Source organism: Heteronotia binoei, chromosome 4, assembly GCF_032191835.1.
Source record: "Heteronotia binoei isolate CCM8104 ecotype False Entrance Well chromosome 4, APGP_CSIRO_Hbin_v1, whole genome shotgun sequence".
Lineage (NCBI taxonomy): Eukaryota > Metazoa > Chordata > Lepidosauria > Squamata > Gekkonidae > Heteronotia > Heteronotia binoei.
In genome coordinates, this window is record NC_083226.1 from 35186512 (window position 1) to 35210276 (window position 23765).

The window sequence follows — 23765 nt, forward strand, 5'->3', positions numbered from 1 at the left end:
GTTGGGAAGCTGATTTTTTATCATTTATCTGGAAAAGAATATGGTGAAATAATTATATGTAAATACATTTTAATTATATGTGCATGAAAGAATGCAAAGTATAATGAGAATCAGGGAAACATGCAATCATGTAAGTACCTAGTTTTGGCTGTTTGAGAGAATAAAAAAACCCTTCCAGGTGATCAGGTAGAAACAAATGCTGGCTGATGTAGATATATAAGAGTTGGGTGGCTAGACAAAACCTGTTTATTTTCAGCGCTGCTCTGTAGGTTTCACAGGGGGATGATGCTTTTTAGTGGGGATGGACACAAATCACATTTTTGCAGATCAGTTCATGGTTTGTGGCTGAAGCATAAACTGAACCATGAACCTATATGAACTAGAAGGTTGGTTTGTGAACCAAATCAGTTTCTATGGGTTTGTGACCCCTGCTTTCTGCTCCCTGCTGCCTTTCACTCAGCCATTTAAACCACTGCTTTCTGCTCTCTGGCTTTTAGTGGAGAGCAGAAAACAGAGGTTTAAGTGGCTCAGAGTTGAATCCAAATAAGCCCCTTTAAATAGCTGGGCTGCCCAGAGCTGGGAAGTAAGCCTTTGGGTCCAGCTGCATAAGAAAGCCCCCTTACACAGTTGCTTAAAGAGGATTTTTTGAGCAGTGGACCCAGGGCTGCCTGCCTAAGAAAGCCTCTTTAAACAGCTGAGCAGCACGGAGCAGTTTCCTCCTGGAGAATATGAAAAAGGGTCAATCAGTCCCTCAAAAAAAATCAAATCATCAAATTACTTCAGTTCTTTAGTACTAGTAGCAGTGTTCCTTTCTTGGAAAAGCTCATTGCATATAATCAGATCGAACTTGCATCTTCTAAGAAAGGCAGATGTAGGATTGGTGAACTAGTGTAACTTTAGCCTTGCAGACAACTGGAGAAATCTGGGTACTGGGGCAAGAGCATTGTTAAGGGTCCACTAAGTACAATACAGTACAACAGTATTAGCTTAAGTGCTGGGCCACCTTCAAGACTGACTTCACTCCTGGTGTGTGTGGTGTCAACTGTCCAAATATATTTAACAAAGACATCTCTAACTACCTGCCTATCTAGATCATACCTGGAATTAGGAACCCTTCTCCAGCCTCATGTTGAGTAATACAAAATCAGCAAAGTTTGGGCAAAAAAGGCTAAGGTTTGGTGATGTATCAGCAGGCTAAACTGTTGACTCCCCAACTCATCTAAGCGGTAAGTGCCGACTGTCCTTTGACCATCTCTTGCTTTAAAGAGGCTTGAAAATATGCAGCATTTAACTTCAGACCTCCATGGAAGTGGTTCTTGAGCTTTTTGAAGTGATGCTTGCTTCATTAACTTTAGGGCTGTCTTGCAAACAAACTCCATGCTGCTGTCCCCTTGTCCGTCTTATAGCTCAGAAATCTTATTTTAGTTTGCACTGGGCAAGTTTATATTCTATTATTTCTCCTATTTAGAATTTATAACTGCATAGCAATGTTGAGCAGTGGACTGTATTTTATGGCTGTTTGCGAAGGCAAACACCAGTTCACCATTGAGCCTGCTTCCTAAGTCACTTTTCTCTGACCTGGTGTTGCCTTTGTGACCCCCCTGTAAGGGCACCCCAACCCACTTTTGGATTCTGACTCATAGGCTGCTAACAGACTGGCACTTTGGGCCAACCCAGAGATGCCTCAGGAGGCGACCCAAAAAACCCCTCCAGACATCTGGTGGGTGTCCCGATCCCATACTCACCCCGTCCTTGAGGCCGCTCCACCCACCTCAAAAAGGCACCATGGCAAAAGTGCCTTTTCACTAGAGTGTCTCTGAGGTGGCTTCCAGCTTTCTGGAAGGCTCGGAAGCGCCTGAAGAGTGCCCAGGGAGCCGCGAACAGGACGCATGAGCATTTCAGACATTCCCCTGGTGCCGACAGCCCGCCCCTTTCTACAAGTGCCATCTGGAAGCTCCAGGGCACTCTATTCCGGCCAGCTGTATTCGGGGCGGCTTGAAAGTGGCCGTCTGTTATCATCTACAGTGTGAGAACCATGGATATGAATGGGATATATCTTATGTCTGCATGGTCTAGTCATCAAAATGTCGAACTTGGATATGGGAAGTCCAGGTTCAAATCCCCATTCTCCCATGGACGCTTGCTGGGTAACTTTGGTCCACATCAGTTTTGTACATTTGTGACTATCCATGCTGTTCCCTTACCCCAAAGTTCATAATGGCTCAATAAACCTATTTTTGCTGTGTATGTCTGTGAACACATTAAGCTGCCTTATAATAAATCAAATTGTTGGTCCATCAAAGTTGGTATTGTCTACTCAGACTGGCATTGGCTTTCCAAGATCTTAGGCAAAGATCTTTCACATCACCTATTGCCCGGCCCTTTTAACTAGAGATTCTGGGTATTGAACCTGGGACCTTCTGCATGCCAAGCAGAGGCTCTATCACTGAGCCACATCCCTTACCTGTGAAGCATCTTTCATGTCCCGATCCCATACTCACCCCGTCCTTGAGGCCGCTCCACCCACCTCAAAAAGGCACCATGGCAAAAGTGCCTTTTCACTAGAGTGTCTCTGAGGTGGCTTCCAGCTTTCTGGAAGGCTCGGAAGCGCCTGAAGAGCGCCCACTCGTGGGAAGGGCGGGATATAAATCCTAAATAAATAAATAAATAAATGTCCCAATACATGGCAGGTAGGCTATAGTTGCTTTAATTGCCTTGATGAGTTGCAGATTGTACTGGTCTAATTTTAGGGTAGTAAAAAGTTAACGTGAATTTATTAAACTAAGACACATTATCACATTATAATCTGAAATGCTATTTGATAAAGGTCTCAGCCTCCTCACCTTGGAAAGAGCACAAACGGTAGAAGGGAAATCAGAATGATAAAGTAATTACGGCAAAAAGGGAAACTTGTTTGGCCTCTTCTTTCAAAGAGGCAAATATCCTTCTTGAATTGCTGCTTACCTTCCCAGAAAACAACTTTAGTGAGTATGGTTGATGAAATTTGGGAGTGGGAAGCACAGGCACACAGACACACATGAGCACATTAAAAACTTGATATTGGAATGGTATCCAACTTGCAGGAAAGAAGCTATTGCATGTCTGGGCCATGTGTTTAGATCTAGAGTTTAAAAATAAATACTAGGCTGCCTTCCTGAAGATCCAGACATAGCACATAAATGCATACAAGCCTGTTTGACCACAACTATACAGGTTGCCAAGGACAGCCAAAAGAGTTGGTTAAAGAATAAACTTAGTTATTTCTCTTAGAAGGAAACTACATAAGAGCAGGCCCAGTGGATCATCTAGTCCAGATGCCTGCAGAAGGCCTACAGAGAATGAAAGCCAAAGACTTCCCCTGTTGTTGGTTTTCCCCACCTCCAGCATTGGTATTGAGTGGACTGCTGCCTTCAGACATGGAAGTTCCCTTTCACAAGTATCTACTCAAGCCTATTTTTGCCTGCTAAAACTCCTTGGTGGTAGCCTTGGTGGCAATATCTCTGCTTGAGGTGCTCTGACTAGACTTTGGCCACCAGTGTCAGTGGGAAAAGGCCAGTGAAGTCAGTGGGCTTAGAACAGTGTAACTCTGTTTAGGATTGCACAGTAAAATATACAAGATGATGGGAACTGAGTGAATGCGCTCCCATTTGGTTTTGTCCCACCTGTAAATACCACTCATGTGGGCCCCAAAAGGAGGTTTCACCATGCTATGAAAGAAGGGATGATTTAATCTCCCATGGTGTTTTCCAACCTTTGGTTCCCCCTTTTTTTACAACATGTCAGACCCCCTCCCTTTTCTCCCTGTGTTGCAGTAGCAATCTAAGTTCAGACTCCACATATCTGAATCCCAGAGAAAAATTGCTCAGTTGCTAATTTGTGGCACTTCTAGGGTCTTCTGTGGTTTGGCCTTTTAACATAAACCACTCACAGCTACTTGAGCAAAACAAAGCCTAAATTTTGCCATGTTGTAATTCTGATTTGCTGTTTGTTTATAGTTTTCATAAGGAGCAGTAGTAACAAAATGACATTGTCACCATTGGGATGTGCTTATGTTTTAGCCTGATCTTCCTGTGTGTAGGCAGTTCCAATATTTATAATCTGTGGAAATGCTTGCTAGTCTGGGAATGATGCCTAGAACTAGGAACTTGCTATGCCAGCCCGGGAATAACTGGGAATTGCAATCTACCATGAGAGCAGAGTGGTAGCCAACTGCAACAAGGGAGTCTTTTTTCCTCATCCTCCTTTAGCATCAGAAAATCAGTTGGAGTTGAATCCATTTGCTCTATTCTGTCACTTATGCACTCCATAGAATTATTTACCCATTCACCTATCCTAAGATTATAATTATTTAACTTGTCTCCAATTTTTAAAAGACAATCAAAGGATAAGTCAAGATAAGTAAAAAAGGAGCACCTGGATAATATAGAGCTTTTTCTTCTCATCCGATTTTTAATCTCAAGGTAACTGACTCTGAACAGCAGTGCGATCAATTATCAGATGTAGGCAGACTTTACAATTCAGATCAAATGGGCCTGGAGGGAACAGTTGGTTTTAAAAAAAACAGAGAGAGATATATTGCAGATTTAAGCCAGTTTGAAAATGATGTGACCGGAATGGCTTTTCCCTAAGAATGTTGGAAACTTTATATATGTGGGATGCTGAGGTTCTTTGAAATTCATTTCACAAAACTGCAGATCTTTGGCATAACATTTAGGACACTATCTGAAATCCTGACAATAACAGAATTGATAGCATTCTATATACATTTTGTAGACCACTTTGAGATTAACAATTCTGTTTTAAATAGACTCGGTTTAGAAGGGGACAATTCTGTTTAGGATTACGTTGTAAGTGATTCAAGACTTCAAAAAAATATAGAATGCTGTATATATATATTCCTAAATCTTCTTGAATTATATACACATCCCTAGCAGAATGTAGTCATTGTTGATGGATGACTTGAATCAGGTATGTGACTTGTTATCAAATGTTTCTGCATGCTTATGCACATATGCGCAGCCCTCCAGAAACTTTGGATGTTCTATGACATGTGGTTCAGTCTCCCGGAATTTTCCTGTATAGCTTTGTGGCAACAAACCTCATCCATACAACACTGACTGCACCCTGAGATGTGGATGCTGGCAAATCTTGTTGCTTAAATTGAGTGGAGTTATGCCAGACTGAGAGCAAATATGCTTGGTTTTGGGAGGGTGTGTGTGTGTGTGGGGGGGGGATAACATGCCAGACATCTATACTCCCAGATACTGAAAAGTTATTCAACCTGTTCCAAAAAAACTCTTGGAATAGGCCAATATATAAATATATTTATTCAGGGCTACCAACAGATTAGATATTTTTTAGTTGATCGTTGGCTTTGTGATAAAATAATTGAAAAACATATTTTAGCTGTCTAAAAAACTGTACAATATGACTTTTGTTTAATAATGAACATTTAATAAACACACTCCCTCTTGTGTTTAGAAAGCAAGGCTGATTTTAATGTTTTTATTGCATATCGCAATTCACCCAAGCAGCATTTAAAGAACAAGCAAGGTTGCCTTCAGTTCTTCAATGAGGAAAGTCATCCAAGCTACTGTTAGGTCGTGCCTCTGCTTGCTCAGGTAGGGCTATGCAGAGTTTTGCATGGCTCCCAATTGGAGTGATCGTAGGCTAACCCTCCAATTTGGATAGCCCTACTGCTCAGGTAGGAGGCTAGAGGTCTGCTCCAAGCCAAAAATCCTTTTAAGCAACTTGAGAATTTGAGAAACCTTTTGAAAAAAACTCCCAAGAATCTCCAGATTCTCTGAAAGAAAACTTAGGATTGTTAGGAACAAAAAAAGAGAGAGAAGCAGTGGCAATTCATTAATGTCTATTGCCCCAAAAATTATGCATTACCAGAGGATGCCATGGAGGACATCAAGGTGCCTCTGGTAGATGCACTGGTGGTGCCCCTCCATTCTGGAACTGTACTACCTAAGGATGGGAAGAATGCATTGAAAGACTCAGTGGACAGGAAGAACAAGATGGCATTAAAGAAATCACATGAGGTGCCATCTCTGGCAATAAGTACTCTCAAATTTCATATGTGCTGTAGTCATAGGGGTGGATGATCTGCTGCAGCACCAGGCACTCAAGATGAAGAGGTGGCTGATTTTGCCTCATATGCCTCCTAAGATCAAGTTCTGCGCCAGGGCACAAGTGGCAAACATAAAGGAACATCCAACTGAAGTGCTGGAGGGTTGATCCCTTGTCCAAAAGCAAACTATCATCATAAAAATTCTCAGGCAGGCTCCTTTGGGGGGAATCCAATCTGGATAGTCCTTGATGAGACAAAAGAGAAGAAAAGAGCCATGCCTTCATTCTTAGCCAGCAGAGATAGGGAGTCAGGATACATTGGTCCTTTCACAACTTCAGACCATCAGGACGAGGAAGAGATGTGAAAGACTACAGAGCATTTTGACCCTTCAGATACTACCCCAGGACCCATCAGAGACAACCTGCCCCCTTGAAGCAGGACAAGAACTTGCCAGCCAAAAAGAGGCCCAGAGCTCTTCCACATCAGACAAATGGGTTCTTTCAGTTATTACAGAAGGCTACAGGATAAAGTTTACTTCTTACCCCCCTCCCCCCCAATTTATACCATACCTAGTCCCAAGATCCTGGGAGAAAATATACCTTCTAAGCCAAACAATTCTGCATGTGATTCAAATAGGTAAAATAGAGGAGGTCCCTGCTAATCAAAAGTTCAAGGGGTTTAGTTCAGTTCAGTTCTTTTCATAGTTCCCAAGAGATCCAGAGACTGGAGGGCAGTACTAAACCTAAAAAATCCCAAAAGCTGGATGAAGAGATAGAAGTTCCAGGTGGAATCTCTGTGGTACATACTGAAAGTACTACAAAAAGATGATGTTCTGACTTCCCCAGATCTCAAGGAGGCCTAACTGCATGTCCTTCTGCATCCAGATTCCAGACAGTTCCTCTGTTTCTGCCACCAAGAGCACCAATTTGAATATAGGGCCTTGTCCTTTGGCCCTAAGGTCATGGTGGTTTTGGTGGCAAAGCTGTCACAGAGGGGGATCCACATGTACCCCTAATTAGACAACATTCTTGATATTAAAGAACATGTTTATGAAGTTCACAGAAAGAACAGTGGAAGTCCTGCAAGTGTATGGCTTCATCATCAATGTGCTGATGAGCCACATGGAACCCTTGAGGGGACCCAGCACTCCTAAGGGCCAGGATCTGCACATACCTAGCCAAAGTCTTTTTTCCAGTGGAAAAACAACAGAAAATAAGCACCAGATCAAAATCTCTGTTTCTGGAAGCCAGATGTCTCTTGGTGAGGGCAGAGAAAGCAATCCAGCAAGTCTAAAGGTAGAGCACTCAAGGGCCAAGCCAACCTGAAAGCAGACTGGCTAAGCAGGAAAGATTTGTATGCAGGGGAATGGAAGCTGAATGAAGAGGTAGTCATACAGATCACCTACAGATTCGGGACCCCGGGTGATGGATCAACTAGCATCACCAAGCTAAGGTGGTTCATTTCGAGATTTCACAACCTTGGAGCAAAGGGGGAAGATGCACTGTCTCACCCCTAGCCCATGGTCTCCACTACATCTTTCCCTCCATGCCTCTCATTAGCAGGAAGCTCAACAGATCAGGAAGGCTTCCTTCTGGCCAAGATGTCCATTATTCTCGGATCTAGTGCGGATGTCAAGTGTGCCACCCTGAAATCTGCCAGCCAGACCAGACCTCCTGCATCAGAGTCCAATCCACCCAGACCCAGCTTAGCTGCAGACTTGAAAGCCCAGGGCTTCTATAGTAAATATTATGCTTCAGTTGAGAAGACTGACTACAAGGTGCATATATAACCACATGTGGCTGACATTCAGGAAGTGAACTAATAACAAAACTGAACCCACTACATCCCTTCTACAAAGGCATCATGGCCTTATTCCATGATGTCTGGAAGCAAGGTCTCAAGTCCAACATGTTAAACAGGAAAATCATGGCCCTCAATTCCATCCTAGGCCTTCGAAGGCTCAAGAACTCGTCCACAAACGCATTAAAAGCTTCATAATGGGAACAAGGCAGCTGGCACCTCCTAACAGAACTGCTCTTTGAACCACTAAAATCAGTGGAGCTCAACTTCCTATCATAGAAGATGGCCCTCCTGGTAGCAGTAATGTCCTCAAGGAGGGTGTTGGAGATAGCAGTATTATCGTCCAGAAAGGAACTATGCATCTTCCAGAAGGACTCAGTAACACTGAGAACAGACCCTTGTTTGTGCTTAAGGTCAACTCAGCATTCCATCTAAATTAAATGCTAATACTACCATCTTTCGGCCCCACACTAAAAGATCCAAAAGAGAAGCCTGGCACAAGCTAGACATGCACTGGGCTCTGAGCATTTACCTGGAGAGAACATCACCATTCAGGCTCTCAGACTTTTTGTTTGTCTCACACAGCAGCCAAAATCTGGGGGAAAGGGTAGCAAAATCCACCATTGCATTCTAGGTTAGCATATATTCAAGGCGTATGAGCTACAGGGCTTGGTGTCTGCTTCATTGACTATGCTAAAGCCTTTGATTGTGTGGATCACAACAAACTATGGCCAGACCACCTCACATGTCTCCTGAGAAAAACTGTATAAGGGTCAAGAAGCAGCTGTCAGAACAGAATATGGAACAACTGATTGGTTTAGAATAGGAAAAGGAATTCGAGAAGGATGTATATTGTCACCCTGCTTATTTAATTTATAAGCGGAGTACATCATGCAGAATGACAATATACATCCTTGTCGAACTCCTTTTCCTATTCTAAACCAATCAGTTGTTCCATATTCTGTTCTGACAGCTGCTTCTTGACCTTTATACAGGTTTCTCAGGAGACATGTGAGGTGGTCTGGTACTCCCATCTCTTTAAGGACTTGCCATAGTTTGTGCCTGGATGAAACACCAGCCGGAATTAAGATTGCCGGGAAAAACATCAACAACCTCAGATATGCAGATGACACCACTCTAATGGCAGAAAGTGAGGAGGACCTAAAGAACCACTTGTTGAGGGTGAAAGAGGAGAGCACAAAAGTAGGCTTGAAACTCAATATATATATATATATATATATATATATATATATATATATATATATATATATAAATAAGATAATGGCATCTGGCCCCATCACACCTTGGCAAATAGAAGGGGAAGACGTGGAAGTAGTGACAGACTTCACATTTCTGGGGTCCAAGATCACTGCAGATGGTGACTGTACCCATGAAATTAAAAGACATTTGCTCCTTGGGAGGACAGCTATGGCAAACCTGGGCAGTATAATAAAAAGTAGACATCACTCTGCCAACAAAAGTCCGTATAGTCAAAGCAGTGGTATTCCCAGTAGTAATGTATGGCTGTGAGAGCTGGACCATAAGGAAGGCTGAGCGCAGAAGAATAGACGCTTTTGAGCTGTGGTGCTGGAGAAGACTCTTGAGAGTCCCTTGGACTGCAAGAAGATCCAATCAGTCAGTCCTAAGGGAAATCAACCCTGACTGTTCACTGGAAGGTCAGATGCTGAAGCTGAAGCTCAAATACTTTGGCCACCAAATGAGAAGGGAGCACTCCCTAGAGAAGATCCTGATGCTGGGAAAGACAAGACAAAAGAAGAAGGGGACGGCAAAAGATAAGATGGCTGAACAGTGTTACTGATGTAACAAACACAAATTTGAGCAGACTTCGGAGGATGGTGGAAAACAGGAGGGCCTGGCGTGACTTTTTCCATAGGGTCGCAAGGAGTCAGACTCGACTGTGCGACTGAACAACAACAACAAACCTAAGTGAGAAGAGGCTTGACCTAACTGGCTTCACCCCACTGAAGAGAAGAAATCTTCAGGCGAATTCCAGTGTTTTGTTCTAAGCCTCATTGATCCAAATTAGCCTTCATTGATTCATCAGCTAAGCTTTAGCTGCCTAATCAACAAGTTCAACACCCCCCCCCCTTTTAAAAAAGCTTTCTTGCATCTAAATCAAGACTGTGATAGTGCTGCTAAATGGGTCATAGAAACTTTCTTCTTTTGAATGTTTTTAAAATCATCATTGTGTGGGAGGCATGCACAATTCAAATCACTCTGAGAGCCACTTTTTATAGTTTTATTAACCCGAGGTTGCAAAAAAAAATTGTTATGATTTTAAGTTGGTATTTTTCTTTTCAAATTGTTTCTTTGTTCACCCCCTTTATCTCTTTGAGCCCTATAGTTCATTCTTTCTCTTTTCTCTGCATTACCGCAGGTCTCTCTCTTTGTTGATTCTGTCAAGTCCATTGCACTCTTTCCTTTTGCCACTATACCGCCACAGTTCTGCATCCCCGTCTATTAGCCTTCTTCTCTTTCTGTTTTCCCACCAGGACATCTTTCTGCATTTTCATCTCTCAGCGTTTCCTTTTCCCCACACACAGATCTTTGTCCACCCATTTTTCACTGCATCCCATAGTTTTCCCTGTGTCCTCTATGAACCATCTCAAGTCTTTCTTTTTTTTTTTGTTAGCCATCCCTCCTTTTCATTCTGTACCTTCACAGAATGTGTGTACTCTGCCCTGGTTTCCCCCTGATTCTCTTGCATGCATTTCCTTTCCATGTTCCACAATTCTGCACTCCCATATAGAAGTCCTCACCTTCAATCTCTTTATGTACTGTTTCTGTACTCCCCAGTCTCTATTACTACCTCAATGATTTTGGTGGTAAGAGAACTCAAGGATTTCATTATCCTGTTGATATATACACGTTATTAGGCACAGGCAGACTTGGGTTGACTGGAAAAAAAACTGTTGCTATTTCCACCAAAGGACTTCTCTATCCAGGAAGAAGAGGAACAGCAGAGATGCTGTTATTCTCCAGTTCCCAAATTTTTATATTTGGATTTAACCCAATAAAATTGAATCAAGAACCGAAAAGGTAAGAAAGAAACCTAGTAGAAGGCTAGTCGTTTAAACCTCATATATTTGTTATAAGTAAAAATGCACTAATTTTGAGAAAAGTTTTAAAAAGTATAAGGGCCCAATGAAAGCTTCATTGCAAAGTTCAAATGACATGCACACAAGGACCAGTTATTGTGACCTAATGTGTTTTGGCCCTTTAAGGCCTTCTCCGTGGGTCAACCAGCATGAGGTACAAATAGGCAAATATTACAAAGAACTGACAAGCAATATCTGATTAATCAAATAGATGGTTACTTTCTGGACCAGAATTGGAAGATACACAACAGTAACATCTTTTACCACCTGTGCATGTGCACTGGACATGTGACTTATTCCTAAGGGAGCTCATAAACATTCCTGTCTTGTGTCTGTTAATCTCCCTTTGGAACATTCCTTTTTTGGTCCAGTATTGACATATTGTTTGCCAGTTCTTTATAACATCTGCCTACTGTACCTCATGTTGGTTGACCTCTGAAGAATGCCTTAACGGGGGCCGCAACACATTAGATCACAATAACTGGTCCTTGTGTGTATGTCATTTGTACTTTGTAATGAGGCTTTCATTGGGTCCTTATATATATATATATTAATTTTTCTCTAAATAAATACATGTATTTTTACTTAAAACAAGTATATATGAGGTTTTAACTATTGGCCCTCTACTCTACAAGATTTCTTTCTTGCTTTTTTGGTTCTTAATTCACCAGTTTCCAACACCATTTTTGATATGCTTGGACAGCCCTAAATGTTGCCTTAAAAGAGATGGGCTGTAAACCATGGACATTTGAAATCATCACTCCCAGGGAACTAGCAACAGACAGGGAGGAGGTTGCAACTGGTTCATAGTTCTTACACTGTGCAAGTGGATTTAATGTGAACGGGTCAAAAGAAAATAAGCTCCAGCTGTTTGTTTCTTTCCACAGTGTGTCATTTTTTGATGGTTTCTGTTTGCTATATGAGGGCATAGGAGAAAAAAAATGGGCAGATCTATTTTGATGTTGTTATTATAGAACACTTCAGAATCTTTAATTAATATTCCAAGGATCTGCTTGCAAGCAAAAAAGGTAGTGGGGGAATTGAATATCTTCTGGGGGGTGTTTTGTAGCAGGAACACCTTGCATTTTAGGCCATGCACCCCTGATGTAGCCAATCTTCCAAGAGCTTACAAGGCTCTTATTACAGGGCCTATTGCAAGATCCAGTAGGATTGGCTACATCAGTGGAGTGTAGCCTAATATGCAAAGCAGTTCCTGCTACAAAAAAAGTCCTGAATATCTTGACAGACTTTATAGATGCTTTTTATCTATATGTGAGGTATATATATTCATGGCACCTTAACTACATCACTATTGGGAGAATAGCCTTTTCATAGCATGCAAGTTCCATTGAAAGACTCTTTTGGACTTTTGCATTAAATATATAGTAAAGATTCATAAGAGGGATACATGTGTTCCTCCCTCCCTTGTCAAAAATTCTCTTTGGGTATCTAACTAGGGGTCCCAAATGGTTTGCATAGTGATCTCTGAAATGAGAGACTTATCCAGAGTGCCTCAAATAGAACATGTTCCTTTTCTGACTGGCAGAGCGATCAGTTAAGAATGGATTTGAAAGAGATGCCCTTGATAATAATACAGAGCTCTATTGTCCCTGAATATATGGGCTCTCACCCATAACTCTCTCTTCTCCCCCAACAACTTTGATTTTGCAAGAATCTGTCTAAACCCCACAGCTTCTTCCTGCGTCAATGAAGTTGAACATGCTTACACCACTTAAGCCATATGGCTCATGTTAGTAGGCAGCCTTTACTCCATGGGCCTTTGCTGGGTGTTTTTTTTTTTTTTATGTACAGTGATTTGCAGTAATGCAGACCTGGCTTGAAATAATTCCTAAGAGGACTCGTCCATAATACATTGCTGTGTAGTATCACAGCAACATGTGCATTACGATACACCTTATCGGTGGCCAGTTGGGGGTTGAAAGTATCCCCAGTGCCCTGAAGCACTTTTAACCTGCCAAAAGTGATGCATTGTGCAGCTCTCTTGAAAGAGAAATAAAAGAAAGGAAGTCTAAGGTGTGTTGTTTTTCCACTTGGCAGAGCATTTCCCCCACCATCCACTTATGTAATTGACAGTAAAGTTGGCCGAAGAGAGCTGGGGCTAATGTTGATGACAGCTTCATTTGAGTAAAGCTTTCCCCCCCCTCCACTTCTTGTTTTGCTCTAACACAGTCTTATCAGGAAGTTCTCATGTGCTAGCCCGACAGCAATGAATATGACACTGTAGGAGAGAGAAAGTTAGTGCAGCTCCCTCTGGAGCATGCATTGGAAGGCTTCCCTGGGGATTGTGCCTTGGCCATTTTGTATTGAAGTAGTTTAACATAGATTTTTTTAAAAAAAGCAAACATTGTTTTGTAGTAGTCAGTTTGAACTGCGCCAGCATTTCTCTTTATCGTGTCCTGAGGGAAAGTCGCCAAACCTGAGGGTTTTCCCCTCAACTGATTTAAAATTGGAAATTCCCAATAGAATCAAACTAAGATGATCTGTTGTCCTGTGAAGCCATTTTCCATTTCTTGTGGTCAGCCTGAAATCTTGAGTTGGGTGTATGCAAATTGCCAATCAGTTGTCTTCCAGCATTTCAGCACCACTGGGGCTATAGGATTCAAGGTGATGAAGCAAAGTTGTGAACTGAGCCAAATTGTTCATTAGTATCCTCTTAAAGAAATCATAGGGCATGTGTAGGGGAGAAAGTACTGATAAAAGCAGGGTGGTGCGTATGTAGCAATTCCCCAGGAATGCAGAAAAGTGCAAGATGTAGCAGCAGAGAAGCCAGCTTCATGAAAGGTTCAGCTGCAGAAGTTTAAAAAAAAAAAAAAAAGGATTGTAGTCCTTATGGTTGTGAAGGTATGCTCGAAATTTTGTGGGTGGTGCCTGCTGGAGTCCCTGCAGCCAGAAGGGTGGCTGAGTAAAACTTCCAGTGGTTCAAAATGGGCTTCAGTCCCTCCCCATGAGCAGGAAGGTTTAGTATGTTTGCTGAGTAAATGGTGCAAGATAAGAAAACATTGTGTAAATTCAATTTGCATGATTTGTATAAAGTGGCTGGAGTAATTTTTCTTGCTGCAGAGTGTCGATTACATGGTCACGGAATTTTATTTTATTTATTTTATGGGGGGGGGGCGTAGAATATAAAGGTCTGTCATACCTTGAATCAGTCTATTATCCATTTAAGTCCAATCGTGGTTGGCAGCAGCTTTCTAGTGTCTAAGGCAAAGGCCTCCTGCCCAGCTTCAAGCACCATAGCTAGAGATCAACTTCAGATGGAGACATTGCCATTAGCAATAGCCTCATCATGGCGACACTTCAAAGGAAGGAATGCTATCAGTGGGATGAAAACATTGGAGATGGCCACATTTCTTTCTTAATTGATCTTCTTTGCTATTCCAAGTGGGTGTCTGGATGGGTTGAGGCAATTATACAGATAGATGAGGTGAGTCTGTGTCTCCCCAAGGGCTCACAAGCTAAGTGTCTGAGATGCTGACTGCTAGTGAAGAATTTGTCATTGAGAGGAGCGTCAGAATGCATTAAGTCTTGGGAGCGCAATTTGCGAGACAACATCCTGCACCAAGCAAGGGAAGGGGACAGAGGGATGTGATTATGTAGAAAGAGCTGCCGACCTTCCCATTGGCAATGCTTGGGTGTTGCACTGGCAGATTGAGAAGACAATTATCTCTCGGTTAGGACGGGGCAAAGAAGGTAGCTAATGATTTTGACAGCAGAGATCTCTCATCCCTTAAGAAAGTTTCCTGTGCATCCTCATCTGTAGAAAGAGTAGCTTTTGCAATGCATGGAGAAGTACTGATGTATCCCCCCCATCGCCTATACTGAGGAGAACACAGAACAAATCATCTGGTCTGATTTCCATAGTTTTTGGTTGGGTGCATGCTGGAAACACTACCTTTCATGACGTTTTGCATTTTCTAGCCTCATTGGGTAGTCACAAGCATAAGATGGAGTCTGACAATAATCCCTTCCTCTTTTCCACAATAGTGTTTTCTGATCTCTGTCACTTGTATATCTCATCAGAGTAATCTTCAATACCTTCTGTTTTGCCATCTTCTGGGCATGGAGCAAGGGTCACTCTGTGTGTTGGGGGGGAGTATTTGTGAATTTCCTGCATTATGCAAGGGGTTGGACTAGATGACCCTAGAGATCCCTTCCAACTGTATGATTCTATAGTTCCAATAATTATGACCTAATAAATAACATACATGCCAATGAGAAACAGAGAGCTCAAGCTTTGTTGACTAGGGTTGCATTAGCAGTTTCTACTGCCAGCAAAGCAAGCCAATGTGCAGCTTGTTTATTTCTATATACCTTTTCTCCAAAATCAGAACCCAAAGCAGCATAGAATAACAGTGTAAATAATAGCAGGGCTTTTTTTGTAGCAGGAACTCCTTTGCATATTAGGCCACACACCCTGATGTAACCAGTCCTTCAAGAGCTTACAGTAGGCCCTGTAATAAGAGCCCTTGTAAGCTCTTGGAGGATTGGCTACATTAGGGGTGTGTGGCCTAATATGCAAAGGAGTTCCTGCTACAAAAAAGCCCTGATTAATAGTAAGCTAATAACATCTTCATAATTAAACCACTTTTCTAAATAAATAAAACTGGTAAGCTGTGTTGGTTGAACTAAATGGTAAGCTGTGTCAACCGACCTCCCCAGCACACAGAGATCACACTTCCCTGCCCTACATCTGAAAATTAAACCTTTCCACCTCTGTTCTTCCATGCTTTGTTTTATAAAGCAATAGATGGCAAGAGCCAGTGTGATATAGTGGTTGGAACACAGGGCTTTGGACCAGGGAAAACTGGATTTATACACTTTCTTGGCAGTTGCTGGTGTGACTTTGGGTCAGCCATAAGTTCTCACCAGCGCTGTTCTTCTCAAGAGCAGTTTTTGAAAGAGCTCTCTCAGCCCCACCTACTTCACAGGTGTCTGTTGTGGGGAGAGGAAGGGAAAGGGGATTGTAAATCACTCTGAAACTCTGAGTGAAGGGTGGGGTATAAATCCAGTCTCGTTTTCATTTTATATTATCCATGCTGCTTGTGAAAAAAAGCAACATTTTGTTAGAAATTTTTTTAAAATCTCAATTTCTTCTGATTTCTTCTTCTATTTGCAAAGTTGTGTTTTCCCCCCACAAGACATATGGCTAAATTGTGAATCTGATGATGGCCCAAGGTGGCTACTATAATTAATGAGCTGCTTGAAAATTTATTAGCATCTGCTATTCTAATTTACTATTAAGCACAGCTGTGGATAGGAAATTTCAAGTATGAAATATTCCAATATGTGATTGCTTCCCTTACTTCTTTGGTAAAGAGTTCAGTTTCACATGTAATAAAAAAATTCTGCTGTCAAGCAGGATTGGGGTTTAATAGGCTGAAGATAATAATCTCTACAATTTTTTGTATCTTTCTCCACCATGCATTTTATAACTGAGGGTTATTTTATTATTTTCCAGTTTAGAACTAGAGTGCTTGTTTTCTGTAAGCACTATATGCAAGTAAAACATACTGTGCTTGTTGCAGATTTTGTCAAAATGAACGTTTCAGTTTGCATTTTAAAAGCCCAATTCTAGCCCTCATGAATAACTAGCCTGTAAAAACGAAATGATCTGCCCTCAAGCTGTGCCCTTTCATTCTCTCTGTGTGTGTTGCTTGCTGCACTTCACAAATGTTCAGAGACAGGAAAGTCTCAGGTAATACTAGTGCAGATAGTGATTTGGTAGACATAATCCCCGCTATTGAAGACTGGTTTGGGGTCTAAGTCTTGGTGAGCCCTGACTCTTATGTTTGCCTGCAAAAAGCTCAGAAATGTGTGGTCTCTGACTTTAGAATCAAAACTACAGGTGTTCTAAGCAGGGAGCTAACTTGCTTTGTGCTAAAACGGAACACAGATAGTGGGCATACAAGAAACCTGCAGGATCTGAGAGAATCCATAGGACATAACAGGGAGGAGAGAACCACATATTATGCCCTGAGCTCTTTGCAGAAGGAACAGGACAAAAATGTACTAGATAGGTTATGTCAAAGAAGGTACATGTGTCGATAAAACTATGAACTAGAGTGTCCAATTACCTGGAATTAGCAGAATCACTGTGATTGGGGTATAATAGGCCTCAAAAATAACTTTGTATTCAGAACGTAACTGTTACCTCCTTGACCAAAGCACTCATGATAATTTTGAGATGAAATAAATCAAGGAGGTGGCCAAAGAGAGGAAAATAAAGGGTGACTAACTTACTGTCACATTAACAGCTTCAAATTGTGACAAAGTTACAGTACCTAAAGATGATTAATGAACATGCTTCAGAATTGTATAAATTGGAGGCAAATAGAAAAGAGGTGGTGCTGGATTTCATCCTGAGTAGTTCAGAGGATCTGGGTGCAAGATTAGCAACTGAGATCATGATGCTGTTGAACTCAAAACCTATTTAAGTAGTGAAGTGTTCCTACAGAGTCTAACATAATCGTGTTTATTTGTTTTTTCTTGAACTTCTAAAAATGGAAGGGATAGTTAAGAGGAAGTTGAATGATGAGTGTAAGAGGGCCAGATCCTTTCAGGATGTTTGGTGGCTTTTAAAAACCCATGATAACAGAAGGGCAGATAGATGCCATGTACACCCTGGTTAGTAAAGATATTACCAAGAGGATGGCCAGCATCTTTAATGAGCAAAATCAAGGAAGCTACATGAGAATTTTAAAAAGGAGTAATAGGCTACAGAGAAAGTGTAGGCTTTAGTGAGACAAACAAATATTGACAATAAGGCAAATGAAAAAAGGATTTCTGATTATTGTCTTGAAAAGACATTTTTGAAAAGGGGATCAGAAGTAGGAAACCCACCAAGGAGATGGTCAAACTATTAGCTGACAAAAGTATGAAATAGAGATTGTAGTGAACTGATTTTTTTGCATCTGTCTTCACTACAGAAGTTGCTCACATCTGAACCACTTTTTCCTCCTGGAGGACATCTGGAGAACTAAGTAAGGGAGAGGCTACAAGAGATTAAGTTCTAACGCTAATTGGCAGATTACGAATCAACAAGTCACAGCCTACAGCTGAGAGTTGTAAAAAGCTTCAAATATGAGATGTGTTAATTTAATAAATGTATGCAGTTTATGATTTGAAATCAGCCTCCTTACTAGATTAATTTTAAATTAGCAAATGTAATGCTGATTTTTTTTTTTTTAAAAACGGATTCAGTGGGGATCCAGAAAATGACTTGCCTAATACAGGTAAACAGGACTTTTTTGTTTGTTAAAAAAAGCCCTTCAAGAAATAATTTGCATATTAAGCCACACGCCCTGATTCCAAGCCAGCTTGGCATCAGGTGTTCCTGTGCATTCCTTCTCCAAAAAAAGCCCTGCAGGTAAATTCATGGAAAGTCCTATTTTTTTTAAAAAAGGAATGATTAGGCATATAGAACAAACTCTACCAAGGGAAAAGACAGCTTCTACAAAGGAAAGTCCTTCCAGTCGGAACCTTCAGAGTTTTAAAAAAATATTGACAAGTAAGATGATAAGGATATCTGGACTTCCAGAAAGCTTTTGAAAAAGTTTCTTACTAAAAGGTTCTGAGTAAACTTTGCAGTCTAGGGATAGGAATACAAGTCTTCATGTGGATTAGTAATTGGTTAAACAACAGGAAGCAGGGACAGAAGTAAAGAGGACAGTTCTCACAATGGAGGGAAATAAGCAGTGGGTCCCTTGGGTATATCTATGAGGACCAGTGCTTTAACTTGTTCGTAAATGATAGGTAGATTATTCAACATAGTAGAAAGTTGAGCAGATTGTGACCCCCCCCCCCCCCCCCCTATTTTTTGAACTGTGAATTGTCAACCAAACAGCAAAGAGATGTGTGTATGTAGAGCAAAAATTTCCATCTTCATATATAGGCTGATGTGAACTGACTAACTGGGTATAGAGTTCATGGGTAAATATGTAAAAGAAATAATTTACTCTCTCTCAGTGATAAAAATTCTGTGTTGGAGATTATTATGACACAGATTGAAAATAAAATTGCCAGTTTAATGAGGTTTTTCATATAAATTGGTGGGGCAACATTTGGAATATTATGTTCAGTTGAAGTTGGCTCATAGCAGAAAAAATGACTAAAATAATAGAGATTATAGAGCTCTTCCTCTTGATGAAAAGCTAGAGAGTCTGGTGGTATTAGAATTTTAACAGATGAATAAGGAGACCCATGATAGAGGTTTATAAAATGATGCAGGGGGATGGATGGGTAGAGAGGACTGCACACACTTCTACTAACAGATACCCACAGAAGTTGGCTCTGTGTTTAGGACAGCCAGTTAGGGTGGCCAGATCCAAGTTGAGAAACTCCTGGGGATTTAGGGATGGAGTCTGAGGAGGACAGGGACCTCAGTAAGGTACAATGCCATGGAGAGTCCACCCTTCAAAACATCAGTTTTCTCCAGGCAAACTGATCTCTGTAGTCTGGAGGTGAGCTGTAATTCCCGGGAATTACACCTTGAGGCTAGCAGCCTTACAGTCAGTGAATGTGCTGTGTGTTTGAACAACACAAAATTAATGTATGGAATTTGTTACTAAGGGTTCCGTGATGGTAAGGTTATGGAAGACAGATTTATCAATGGGATATTTGACAACAAAATGTAATCTCAAATTCAGAGGCCCTGTTTCTCTAAACACTAGCTACTGGGGACAAATAAAGGAGGTGGAAAGTTGCCATCATGCTTTGCTTCTGGGCTATATGAGCTCATGGTCTGATTCAGCAAGAGATTTCTTCTGTTAAAATTTTAAGTAGTAGTGTTTAAGTAGTACTTAATTGCATGTGATCTGTAGCTCTTCTCTTTTGCCATCAGCTTTAAACAGCTGCTGAACAGCTTTACAACTGTGCAGTACTTAGGGTGGTCGAAGTTAATTTCCTTGCCTTGTGAGGACTTTGGCTTCTACATAGTAGATGACATGATTCCACCAGGATAATGAGTGGTCAGGTCAGTTAATTAAATGATGGGAGCAGGGAAACTATGCCCCTAGTAAGGCTGTGCAAAAATAGGCATGCACCAGAATGTCAAAAGCAGATGGAAATGAATAGGCTTCTAAAAACTGTGTTTGTAATTGTTAGCTGACTGGGAAACCTGTACCTACTCACCCTGTTGACTCTACATGGGAAAGAAGAGCAGAAATGGGTGCACTGGCCTCGCCCCCTGTGTATACTTGCTTGTACTTTGCAGATGATCAGGAAATTGTGTGGAGGCAGGGGATGGGCCCAGCATACTTGTACCATGCAGAGAGTAAATGTATGGGGGTGGTCATCTATACTAGGCTTAACTATTTGTTTAACCAACTGACCCTGGCAACAACAGACTGAGTATCTCTGTAGGGGAGGGACAATACCTAATTCTGAAATATGGTACCTACTTTTTTGAATGTATATGCTTGGAATCCCAGATGCCAAAACAAATTATGCAACAGAAATGTTTCCAGATCAAATTGATTAATTTTAATTTTCAATTGAGCTTTGACATTGGGTTTTTAACCCCGACGTTTGAATATGGAGCATCTACAGGTTAGTGGGCTGTGGACTAATAATTGTTTTTAGGCTCAGAGACCTCTGGAAAGTTTTAGCTTGTACATGCCTGAAGTAAAAAACTGAGATCAGTAGGCCTCTAGTTTCACAGTATTGCATTGAGCTGAAAGATGAAAAGTAAGCTCTGTGGAGTTTCTATTATCTGTGTAAGCAACAGATACCTTCTGTTCATATAAAATCTTAAAGGTCAAGGAGATGGAATTCCCTTTCCTTCATTCTGTGCAATGTCTCTGCATCCCAAGCATGTGTAGACAGGAGATTTCATTGACCTCCCTAATTAATTTCACTTCATAATATTAATGTAATTGGAAGGGGAAAAAAACCTGTGGAAGCCATAAGCTGTTAAAAACTTTGATAAAACAACTCCAGTTGGCATTGACTTTCATTTTTGTGTAGCACTTTGGAGTATTTTAAGGATTTCTGAAAGAGACCCTGTGCTTTGAAAAGCCCGATAAAGTAGGCCTTGTTTGCCTCCATGTTGCAGGAAAGGGGGGAGTGGCTCTTCTAAACCCACCTAGCAAGTTCTTGGTAGAAGTGAACTGTGAGCTTTCTGGATTCCAGCCCAGTTTCTTAGTATAGTGTTATGCCAGCTCCCCATATTGTGCATTCTTATTTCAATTCTGGATCAGACACTGACAGGTTTGTTTTATTGATACGATATCCTGCTTTTCTTCCATCATGGCAGTCAAGGCAGCCGACATGGGATTCCTAGGAGGTCCCCAGCCAGACACTGACAAATCCCAGGCCTATTTAGATTCAGCAGATTTGCTGCATTGCATGCCTTTGTTTGTATCTTGTACAAAGAAGGCCTTAGAATCCCTTTTTTTTGTTACTTGATATTTGCTATTCCTCATATTGCTGCATCTTCCATTGTCCTAGGAAAGCACAAGGCAGTGAATGGCATCTTGGTATTTCTGATCCAGGCTGGGTGGTGGTAAATAATTAAGGAGATGAGATTTTATTTGTTTTAGGCCTTTGGTGCAGCAAATACAGTTCCAAGGAGTTTTTGTACATCTTGTTGTTCTGTTTTATAGTTTGGATAACCACCACATTTTATTAAATGACAAGGTTTCTAGCTCTCATGGCAACAGAATTTGGGAGAAAGGTAAAGAACTTCATCTTACAATAGAGCCTGGATGTCTCTTGGTAGCATGTTTGATTTGGAGCAAGGCTGCTCTGTATTAGGGTTGCCAAGTCCAATTTAAGAAATATCTGGGGACTTTGGGGGTGGAGCCAGGAGACATTGGGGGCGGAGCTGAGAGCAAGGGTGTGACAAGCATAATTGAACTCCAAGAGAGTTCTGGCCATCACATTTAAAGGGACGGCACAAATTTTTAAATGCCTTTCTTCCATAGGAAATAATTGATAGGGGCACCTCCTTTTGGGGCTCATAGAATTGGACCCCCTGGTCCAATCTTTTTGAAACTTGGGAGGTATTTTGGGGAGAGGCACTAGATGCTATACTGAAAATATGGTGCCTCTATCTCAAAAAACAGCCCCCCCCCAGAGCCCCCGATACCCGTGGATCAATTCCCCATAATTCCCTATGGGAATCGTTCATAGAGGTGCATGATGGCTCTGGGGGCGGGGCTTCCCCCGCCGGCCAGCTGGCTGGGGGAGGGGGGAAGCCTGTAAAACCGGGGGATCCCCCTCTGGGACCTGGGGATTGGGAAGCCTACTCTGTATAAATGGAGTTTTACTTAGAGCACTTTCAGCAGGTTTTCTTTTACAGTTTTTATTAGAACTCACCAAGCTACAAATATGTGACAGGAAGAGGGGAAGTAAAATTATGACCTCACTCATTTCAAGGCCAGGACCAGACCAAGAACAACCAGGCTCTCAAATCAAGCATCAGGAGATATACCTATAAGCATCAGGACTCAGAGGAATACTCTACACCAGTGGCTCCCAACCTTTTTGGCACCAGGGACTGGTTTTGTGGAAGACAATTTTTCCATGGACTGGTGTGGGGGGTGCTGGGGTTTTTGCCACCAACAAACTGCCCCCCTGCCCACACCCCTTCCTTGCCCCCATGGGGGTCTTTAAATGAGGGGTAGGTGAGGTCACTGTCACGCTGCCCCTTCCGCCCACCCAGGATCCGGGTGGATGAAAGAGGTAGTGTTTCAGAGTGAGGCCACACTGCCTCTTTCATGCGCTCAGATCTCAAGTGGGCAAAAAGGAAGTGGGGCTGCTCTGCCTCGTTCCAAGGCTGCCTTCCTGGGAGGCAGCCTTAGAGCGAGTCCATGCTGCCTTTTTCATCCACCTGGATCCCGGATGGGCAAAAGGGGTGGGGCGGTGCCTCTGTCTTGCTTTGCGACTTGGCTGCTAACAGGCCATGGACTGGTAGCGGTCCGTGGCCTGGGGGTTGGGGATCCCTACTCTAAATGGCTGAGTGGACTCATCTCCCAATCCTCCTGCTCCTTTCAGTGTGCTTGCAAGTGAAGACAAAGTCCAACAGTGGCAGCACAGTTTGGGAAAATGAACAAAAAACAATTGTGCCAAAAAACAAAAACCAAGTCTTATATAGTTTAGATATGAAAGTTTATATTGAAAGTTCTCTATTCATGTGATAAAAAACAATTCCAAAGGAAATCCCACACATATAGAGTCCAAGAAAATCTATTCTGATAGGTCAACTCCTAAAGAAATTCTCAGTTCCAAAGGGGTGAAAAAAACTCCTTTCTCACAAACACACGAGCAGTCCAACCAAAGATGTCGGCTTCTAAGGTAAAAATCACCTCACGTGATCGCTAGCTTGAACCACATTCTGCTATAGACAGCTTTTTCGAAAGCCGAATGATAAACCTTAACACATCATTCTGTCATACTCTTAATAACGCCCATTCTTAATGATGGCTTTAAGAAGTTAAGAATGGGCGTTATTAAGAGTATGACAGAATGATGCATTAAGGTTTATCATTCGGCTTTCGAAAAAGCTGTCTATAGCGATCACGTGAGGTGATTTTTACCTTAGAAGCCGACGTCTTTGGTTGAACTGCTCGTGTATTTGTGAGAAAGGAGAAGGTTTTTTCACCTCTTTGGAACTGAGAATTTCTTCAGGAGTCGACCTATCAGAATGGATTTTTTTGGACTATATATGTGTGAGATTTCCTTTGGAATTGTTTTTTATCGCATGAATTGAGAACTTTCAATATAAACTTTCATATCTAAACTATACAAGA

The 23765-nt window shown here is 41.7% G+C and overlaps 1 protein-coding gene across 6 annotated transcripts in view; it reads left to right on the forward strand.

The window, feature by feature from the left end:
- Positions 1-23765, forward strand: part of ZNF462 (zinc finger protein 462) — a 173815-nt gene that overhangs the window by 41127 nt on the left and 108923 nt on the right. Inside the window, exon 2 of one of the 6 annotated variants that reach the window (XM_060237110.1) lies at positions 1092-1226. The exons of the other annotated variants lie outside the window; for them this stretch is intronic. The gene's annotated coding sequence lies outside the window, so the exon portion shown is untranslated. The remainder of the gene's footprint in view (positions 1-1091; positions 1227-23765) is intronic. 6 annotated transcript variants of the gene reach the window in all.